Source organism: Salvia hispanica, chromosome 4 (genome assembly GCF_029641045.1).
Source record: "Salvia hispanica isolate PSC_SH4W2 chromosome 4, Shi_PSC_v1, whole genome shotgun sequence".
NCBI classification, from domain to species: Eukaryota; Viridiplantae; Streptophyta; class Magnoliopsida; order Lamiales; family Lamiaceae; genus Salvia; species Salvia hispanica.
Genome location: NC_142695.1, coordinates 15,116,795 through 15,126,405, shown reverse-complemented (window position 1 = coordinate 15,126,405; position 9,611 = coordinate 15,116,795). Strand labels below are relative to the sequence as shown.

The 9,611-nt window shown below is 31.3% G+C and overlaps 1 long non-coding RNA gene across 1 annotated transcript; it reads right to left on the bottom strand.

The window, feature by feature from the left end:
- Positions 1–5,014: 5,014 nt before the first annotated feature.
- LOC148927333 (uncharacterized) lies at positions 5,015–6,758 on the bottom strand. The gene is made up of 2 exons (XR_016137706.1): positions 5,414–6,758; positions 5,015–5,284 (listed from the first exon to the last, which is right to left on the bottom strand). It is a non-coding gene; the product is annotated as an uncharacterized LOC148927333 (long non-coding RNA).
- Between the last annotated feature and the right edge of the window lie 2,853 nt (positions 6,759–9,611).

Here is a 9,611-nt window from a genome sequence, read left to right as displayed (position 1 = left end):
AGGGTTGATTTATATGAATGTGCAAACGAATGAAACTTCTAAAGTGGGACGGATAGAGTAATAGTTTTTAATTAATATTCCATAAAAGTTTGAAAACACATGAAAATTTTGAAAAATGTAAGCAAAAATAAGTTTATGCTCAACTCAGCCCAGCCCATCAACAAGTGGGCTTGGACTTCACCGGGCAGGCTGCATGGTCCGTGGCAGGTCTAGATCGGATTCGGCCTGCCCAGTCAATTTGACAATTCTTTATAGAAACTAACCTAATGTTTGTTCTCAAAAAACTAATTTTTGGCTATCGCACCTTATTTGTTTCTTATCTCGGTCCCAATCCCAAATCTTTTATTTAAGAGTGAACTACGTAAGTGATACATGATCTTTCACTTTCGCACATAAATGGTACCTGATCTTTATTTTAAATCGTTTTTGGTACCTATAAATCACATTTTTGGTACCTGATGCAATTTTCATCCCAAAATGCCCTCTAAACAAACACATTTTTCCATTTGTGTCTTTGATGTTATTTTGGACATACACAAAACTAGGTACCAAAAGCAATATTATAATATCTTCTCTTATTCTTCTCCCTCTTTATACTATTATTATTAATCAATATTAATATTATTATTTTGATGCTATATATTAATAATTTATTTATTTTTTAACATTCAAATATACTTAATTATAATTATAGTTATAATTATATTAATGATTGTAATAATAATAAAAACTAGTTGAAATTAATATATAATTATTTAAATTATGAATCACACAATATTATATAATAACAATAATAATAATAATAATAATAATTATTTTATATTAAATTAATAACTAATCAATATAGTTTTAATAAAAATTTAAAATTGTGAAGTGTATTCATAATGATTTAAGAGTCGAATATTTTTAGTTATGTGTTTCAACTCTAAAATGAGTATAAAATAATTTAATAAAAAATATTTAATTGCTTTAATTATTTTAAATAATTAATTTAATTAGGTTTTTTATTCTTGATTTATATTATGAATGAAATTAGATTTATGTATAAAATCCTAAAAAGAAAGAAGAAAAAGAAGAGAAAAGAAAAAAGAGGAAACATAAACTAAGGAGAAAAAGAAAGAAGAAAGGAAGATAAAATACTAAAAAAAAAAAGAAGAAAATGGAGAAAAGAGAAAGAAGAGAAGAAAAAATTAATCACATGTTTACTATTTAATGGAAATCTTCAAAAATATCCTCCATAACAAAAAAAAAACATGTTTGGTACCTAGGGTTATTTTTGTCACTGGGTACCAAAAACGATATAAAATAAAGATCAGGTACCATTTGCGTGCGAAAGTGAAAGATCATGTATCATTTATGTAGTTCACTCTTTATTTAAAGAGTGAACTACAAAAATGGTCCCTGGACTATGGGTTTATCTCGCTCATAGTCCCTGGACTTTAAAAATATCGCCAGTAGTCCCTGGACTAAGGGTTTATCTCGAAATTGGTCCTTTTGGCTTTTTTTGGTACGAAAATACCATTTGATATTATTTTGGGAGGGTTTGGGCAATTTGGTCTTTTTACACTTTTAACATTTTAAATCTGATATTATTTCAGCTATGTACTAACTTTGATATTATTTCAAATTTATCATCCTTTTTCCCTCTTGTCATCCTTCACTTTGTTTCTTTATTTCAATATTAGATTTAATTTTACAAAATTTTAAATTTTAATTTTTAAATATCAATAAATTTTTTTAATTATAAAAATGATTAAATAGCAAAAATTAATAGTTATAATCAATATTTGATAGTGTATAGTACTATGTAATCAATAAGGTATGACAACGCCTTAGTTTTAATCAATATTTAATACAGTAGCTTTAATCATAAATAGATTATATAAGACAATTTATTCTGAAATAAATATGCATCTAATGTAAGACTAATATAGTTTTCGTTTATTAATTTGAAAACAATCAAAATTTACTAGAAAATTGAAACAAAAATACTCATATATAAAATTTTTAGTAGGATCAAATTTTTAGTCAACTTCATAATATTTAATCACAAGGAATTATAACAACCGAACGGAGGCTAAATAGAATAACTCTTATTTTTCCATCATGATTAATATTATTTTTCTGTACTTCTTCAATTCAATTGAATATTATATTAAATAACAAAAATTAATAGTTTTAATCAATATTTATAGTGTCCATGAATTAATAGTTTTCATTAAAAAAATTTATTGATATTTAAAATCTAAATATTAAATTTAATTTTATAAAATTAAATCTAATATTGAAATAAAAAAAAACAAATTCAGTGAAGGATAACAAAATGGAAGAAGAATGATAATTTTGAAATAATATCAAAGTTAGTACGTAACTAAGATAATATCATATTTAAAATGTAAAAGTGTAAAAAGACCAAATTGCCCAAACCCCCCAAAATAATATCAAAGGGTATTTTCGTACCAAAAAAAGCCAAAAGGACCAATTTCGAGATAAACCCTTAGTCCAGGGACTACTGGCGATATTTTTAAAGTCCAGGGACTATGGGCGAGATAAACCCATAGTCAAGGGACCATTTTTATAGTTCACTCTTATTTAAAAAGGAAAATCTTTCTCACTCTCGAAGTTGCTCTTTTCAATGGAAAGTGGTGAAAGAATAAAAGAAAAGCTGGCACTTATGCTTTAATTAATTTAGTACTACTATCAGTTGTGTTGCAGTGGGACTCTTAAAATAGAGCAAAGACAAAAAGAGCAAAGAAAGATCTAAATCTAATCTAATGGCTTCATGGGCTGAAAACAATGATTTCACAGCAATAAAGATGGCTGCAAAAATCATTTTCTCAAAAATATGTATGAAGACTTTGATGATTCCTTTAGCAGTTATGCTATTCTCTTTTTTTTGCCTATTCCTTTGTTCGTTGCGCAATTAAAATTTCATGTTAGTTTTATAATTGAAAGTTCGCCACCAAAGCATATAAGCAAAGCATTCTTATTTGCAAAGAGAATCTTTTGGAAGAAACAACAACCTTATAAATTGACTTAGTATTATTTATTTTAATTTCAATTCCAATTATCATACTATTATTCAAGTCTTATAAAATTTTAAGTGACAATTTTAACTCGTTATTGAGAATTATATCAAAATGGGTCATTCAACGTTAATTATCTTGTTGTTTTAGTTTATTATGTTTTTAATAACACAAAAAAGACATTGATTTGTGGAATGTATTTCCACGATTTTAAATTTATAAGAACTGAAATATCAAGTGGAAAGCAAAGCATTCTTATTTGCAAAGAGAATCTTTGGGAAGAAACAACCACCTTATAAATTGACTTAGTATTATTTATTTTAATTTCAATTGCAATTATCATACTATTATTCAAGTCTTATAAAATTTTAAGTGACAATTTTAGCTCGTTATTGAGAATTATATCAAAATGGGCCATTCAACGTTAATTATCTTGTTGTTTTAGTTTATTAGGTTTTTAATAACACAAAAAAGACATTGATTTGTGGAATGTATTTCCACGATTTTAAATTTATAAGAACTGAAATATCAAGTGGAAAGCAAAGCATTCTTATTTGCAAAGAGAATCTTTTGGAAGAAACAACAACCTTATAAATTGACTTAGTATTATTTATTTTAATTTCAATTCCAATTATCATACTATTATTCAAGTCTTATAAAATTTTAAGCGACAATTTTAGCTCGTTATTGAGAATTATATCAAAATGGGCCATTCAACGTTAATTATCTTGTTGTTTTAGTTTATTATGTTTTTAATAACACAAAAAAGACATTGATTTGTGGAATGTATTTCCACGATTTTAAATTTATAAGAACTGAAATATCAAGTGGAAAGCAAAGCATTCTTATTTGCAAAGAGAATCTTTGGGAAGAAACAACCACCTTATAAATTGACTTAGTATTATTTATTTTAATTTCAATTCCAATTATCATACTATTATTCAAGTCTTATAAAATTTTAAGTGACAATTTTAGCTCGTTATTGAGAATTATATCAAAATGAGCCATTCAACGTTAATTATCTTGTTGTTTTAGTTTATTAGGTTTTTAATAACACAAAAAAGACATTGATTTGTGGAATGTATTTCCACGATTTTAAATTTATAAGAACTGAAATATCAAGTGGAAAGCAAGCATTCTTATTTGCAAAGAGAATCTTTGGGAAGAAATAACCACCTTATAAATTGACTTAGTATTATTTATTTTAATTTCAATTCCAATTATCATACTATTATTCAAGTCATATAAAATTTTAAGCGACAATTTTAGCTCGTTATTGAGAATTATATCAAAATGGGCCATTCAACGTTAATTATCTTGTTGTTTTAGTTTATTATGTTTTTAATAACACAAAAAAGACATTGATTTGTGGAATGTATTTCCACGATTTTAAATTTATAAGAACTGAAATAAGTGGAAAGCAAAGCATTCTTATTTGCAAAGAGAATCTTTGGGAAGAAACAACCACCTTATAAATTGACTTAGTATTATTTATTTTAATTTCAATTCCAATTATCATACTATTATTCAAGTCTTATAAAATTTTAAGTGACAATTTTAGCTCGTTATTGAGAATTATATCAAAATGGGCCATTCAACGTTAATTATCTTGTTGTTTTAGTTTATTAGGTTTTTAATAACACAAAAAAGACATTGATTTGTGGAATGTATTTCCACGATTTTAAATTTATAAGAACTGAAATATCAAGTGGAAAGCAAGCATTCTTATTTGCAAACAGAATCTTTGGGAAGAAATAACCACCTTATAAATTGACTTTGTAATACCCACTGTTTTACTATTAAGTTTCTCGCGAAACTTGAGATACATGTCATCATTTAGTTATTTTTTCGATTAAATGAAATGGATGTTAAAACTTTTATTTCATGCATAATTAAAAGTTGATTTATGAAATACTCTCGAATAAGAAGAGGCAAGCGAACCAAGATCGAGTATGTGCTTTTCTTTAAAGCTAAAGTCAAGTTCATAATGGATACAAGTCGACACTTTGGATTAGAACGGGTACAAATACCAAAGCTTAGTGTTCAATACATAAATGGATGTATATGAATTAAGTATATAAAGTTTTTAAGTACAAAAGAAACTAATAGTGCACCTATAATTAAATAAGTGAATAAATGCTTCTTGGGCCTATTCTCTTCAGGCACAAACCACACCCGAGGCTCATTAGTCCAGCCCGTTGGTAGAGGGCTGTCGGCCCAAAGAGCAGCCCAATAACTCTTCCTCCTATGACTACCACCTGCAAGATACAAACCATAGTTGATGAATAAAGACATAAGAAATTAAAGAACTTTTATTAGAGGAAAGGAGACAACCCATCTTTAACAATGGAGGACCAAGGACTTATCCAAGAAGGTATTAAACCCACCTGCAGCATCTCCTAATCCCAATAGCTCCTGCCTTCTCTCCAATCACTACCTGCAACAAACCAACAAAGTATTTAAATGCAAGAGTACATGTACTCCAAAGATAGAAACAAACCAAACTAAACAAAGTAGGATGAAGATCGCCAAAAGGGATCTTGCTGCAATAAGAAAACAAAGGGGAAGCTCAGTCCATTTATTCCTTCACAAGTACTATCTCACAAACAGCCAACCAATGTGAACAAAAGAGCCAAAGAATGCAGATTCGATTTTTGCCATATCTCAACAAACTGCAGCAGCAGCTTATATAAATGTCTTCCCCTTCAATATCTGTTTCCCTTCACCACTCACCACTTCCCTTACTTCACAACAAGGAGTTCCAGAGTGGCAAGTGACCTTGGAAGAGTTAGGAGCAGAATTTTGTAAGAGAATAGCTACTGCAAGAGGTATAACACCCTCTCTTCCCCACCATACTTATAGAAACATGAAAGCATGAACACTTGAGAACAAGTAGGCACGGCATATTAGAATTTCAAAATCTTAAGTAGCTTTCACAAAAGGGGAACTCCGAGAAACAGTGTGCTTAAGATTTGCTTTTAGCAACTTTCATAATAATCAAAACTCCTTCCAATGAACTAAACTTTCCCCAAAATCACAACTTTAAAACACATTAGCCAAGACCTCCAACATCACAAAGGACATGCTCAAAACTGGAAATCTAGAATAAAATGTAAACTAAGGGCTTAAATACGAGACTTAGCTTAGAAGGGCTGCCCGGCAGGCGACGGAGCCCCGAGGATCACCGCGGAGCAGCAGCTGCCGCTCCCCGAGCCTTGGACGGCGATGACGGATGCTGCCGCGGAGAAGCGGCGAGGCCTCAGCCGCGTGGCAGCGACGGCACCAGCTCGTCGTCGTTCCAGAGCTGGCGGCTGGCTGGAGGTGCTGCACCGTTGTGTAGCAGTCGAGAGGGGGAGTCAGGGAGGCGATGCCTCCTCTCTGCTGCTGGACTCGCCGAGGACGTGAGTGTGAGACGGAGGCAACAGACGTGAGTCTTCGGTGAGTGTCGTAGCTGCCTCGCGAAGGAGGCAGCGGCGAATGGCGACGAGCGGCGATGGCGAATTCGCCGGAGACCGCGAGGGAAGATGAGAGGCGCTGCTTCTCTATCCTCGCGACTTAGATAGAAGAGGGGAAGGGGATCGAATTTCGGCGGCGCAAGGAGGCGCCGACTGGAGCGGCGAACGACGAGGGATGAGGCGTCGCGCCGCTGCTTCTCCTCCGAGCGGTTTTTCTCTCAATTAGGGATTTAGGATTTGGGGATTTTGAGAAAGAAGAGAGAGAGAGAGTAGGGACCGATGGAGATGGGAAGAGGAAGTTTGGGCCATTAGTGCTTGGGCCACTATTAGTTTTTGTTTTGGGCCTCTATTAACTAAAATCATGGGCTAAGGTTTTAAATAGAGAATGGGCTATAATTCTTTTGATGATCTAAGAAGTTGGGCTAATAATTAAAATAAAGTAGGAGATTGGGCCTTAGCCTAATTAAATCATGAGCCCACCTATGTTGCTCAATCAAATAATTGAGGTTAAGTAATGATCCGCTAATTAATTCCACGACGATAAATTTAATTTCCGGACCTTAGCTTAAGTGCTCGAATAATTAATGATAAGAATTGATATGCTAACGATGAATAGACCTCGAGTTATTTTGAATGCTTGAATAAATGGCATAGGAGGTAACACCCTCTAGTTAAGCGAATAATTTTTCCAAATAAATTAAATCTACTGATTTAATTAATGTTCAAGAATTCTAGAACTTTTTCTAGAAAAATAAGAAAGAGAATAACAAAAAAAAAAAAAGAGCACGCACTTAGGATGCATTTACGTTTGAGTTCATTTGGCTTCTTAAGCCTAATTAAGTATTATTTCCATGTTACTAAAGGGGCGTCTTCGCGCGTCATCTAAAAATCAAGCTAAGGAGTTTGTTCGGCTAAGAGATAGCCTTTGAGGTGGGCATTTCTTTCAAAATGTGAACTTGCCTTTTTCATGATTATGTGAAAATTATGCTACTTAAGTTTTGTCATGCCACTTTATGTTTTTATGGATTACCTATCTGCTTGGCTATGCCAATATATGTTAAATCGAATTCGGGTCCCAGTAGGGCCGCAAACCCTACTCGGACTAGTGTACACATAAGGGGACCGTGAGCTAACAAAAGGGGTTGGCCGGTCCAGTGACCGTCGTGGAATGTGGCCACATTCCCGGTTCACACAATGTTCAGATATGGTAGATCTATGTCATATGATTGCGCAATCAACTTTATGAAATGAAAAGGATTTTAGTGACACGGGCCTTTCAAGTTAAAACCCCGTGTTCACTCAACGGGCTGACAAAACTCTTTATGAAAATTATTTTGGCAATGTGCCCACTGAGTATATCAAATACTCAGCCCTGCATGTTTCTTTTCTAATGTGCAGGTTGAACGTGGACGGGCAGACGACGGTGTTGGGAGTAAAATTTTAAATAAGTCTTTAGGTAGCCCAGAGTAGTGTGTCCTCATACATGCTACCCTGTCTTGGACATTTCCGCTGATATAAGATTTTGAAATAAGAATTTATGAACCCAGGAAGCACTCTGATGTTATGTTGACCTATTTCACCTTCGTCTGTGAGACTGTTATCCCAGTTTCATCTTACAAATCATGCTTACTCTATCCCTTTGATTCTGATATGTTATTTAAAGCAAGTATAGAGGCAGTCACTCCCACGTAGGAAGTTGTGGTCGTGACAGACTTAGTATTATTTATTTTAATTTCAATTCCAATTATCATACTATTATTCAAGTCTTATAAAATTTTAAGTGACAATTTTAGCTCGTTATTGAGAATTATATCAAAATGGGCCATTCAACGTTAATTATCTTGTTGTTTTAGTTTATTAGGTTTTTAATAACACAAAAAAGACATTGATTTGTGGAATGTATTTCCACGATTTTAAATTTATAAGAACTGAAATATCAAGTGGAAAGCAAGCATTCTTATTTGCAAAGAGAATCTTTGGGAAGAAACAACCACCTTATAAATTGACTTAGTATTATTTATTTTAATTTCAATTCCAATTATCATACTATTATTCAAGTCTTATAAAATTTTAAGTGACAATTTTAGCTCGTTATTGAGAATTATATCAAAATGGGCCATTCAACGTTAATTATCTTGTTGTTTTAGTTTATTAGGTTTTTAATAACACAAAAAAAAGACATTGATTTGTGGAATGTATTTCCACGATTTTAAATTTATAAGAACTGAAATATCAAGTGGAAAGCAAAGCATTCTTATTTGCAAAGAGAATCTTTGGGAAGAAACAACCACCTTATAAATTGACTTAGTATTATTTATTTTAATTTCAATTCCAATTATCATACTATTATTCAAGTCTTATAAAATTTTAAGTGACAATTTTAGCTCGTTATTGAGAATTATATCAAAATGGGCCATTCAACGTTAATTATCTTGTTGTTTTAGTTTATTAGGTTTTTAATAACACAAAAAAGACATTGATTTGTGGAATGTATTTCCACGATTTTAAATTTATAAGAACTGAAATATCAAGTGGAAAGCAAAGCATTCTTATTTGCAAAGAGAATCTTTGGGAAGAAACAACAACCTTATAAATTGACTTAGTATTATTTATTTTAATTTCAATTCCAATTATCATACTATTATTCAAGTCTTATAAAATTTTAAGTGACAATTTTAGCTCGTTATTGAGAATTATATCAAAATGGGCCATTCAACGTTAATTATCTTGTTGTTTTAGTTTATTAGGTTTTTAATAACACAAAAAAGACATTGATTTGTGGAATGTATTTCCACGATTTTAAATTTATAAGAACTGAAATATCAAGTGGAAAGCAAAGCATTCTTATTTGCAAAGAGAATCTTTGGGAAGAAACAACCACCTTATAAATTGACTTAGTATTATTTATTTTAATTTCAATTCCAATTATCATACTATTATTCAAGTCTTATAAAATTTTAAGTGACAATTTTAGCTCGTTATTGAGAATTATATCAAAATGGGCCATTCAACGTTAATTATCTTGTTGTTTTAGTTTATTAGGTTTTTAATAACACAAAAAAGACATTGATTTGTGGAATGTATTTCCACGATTTTAAATTTATAAGAACTGAAATATCAAGTGGAAAGC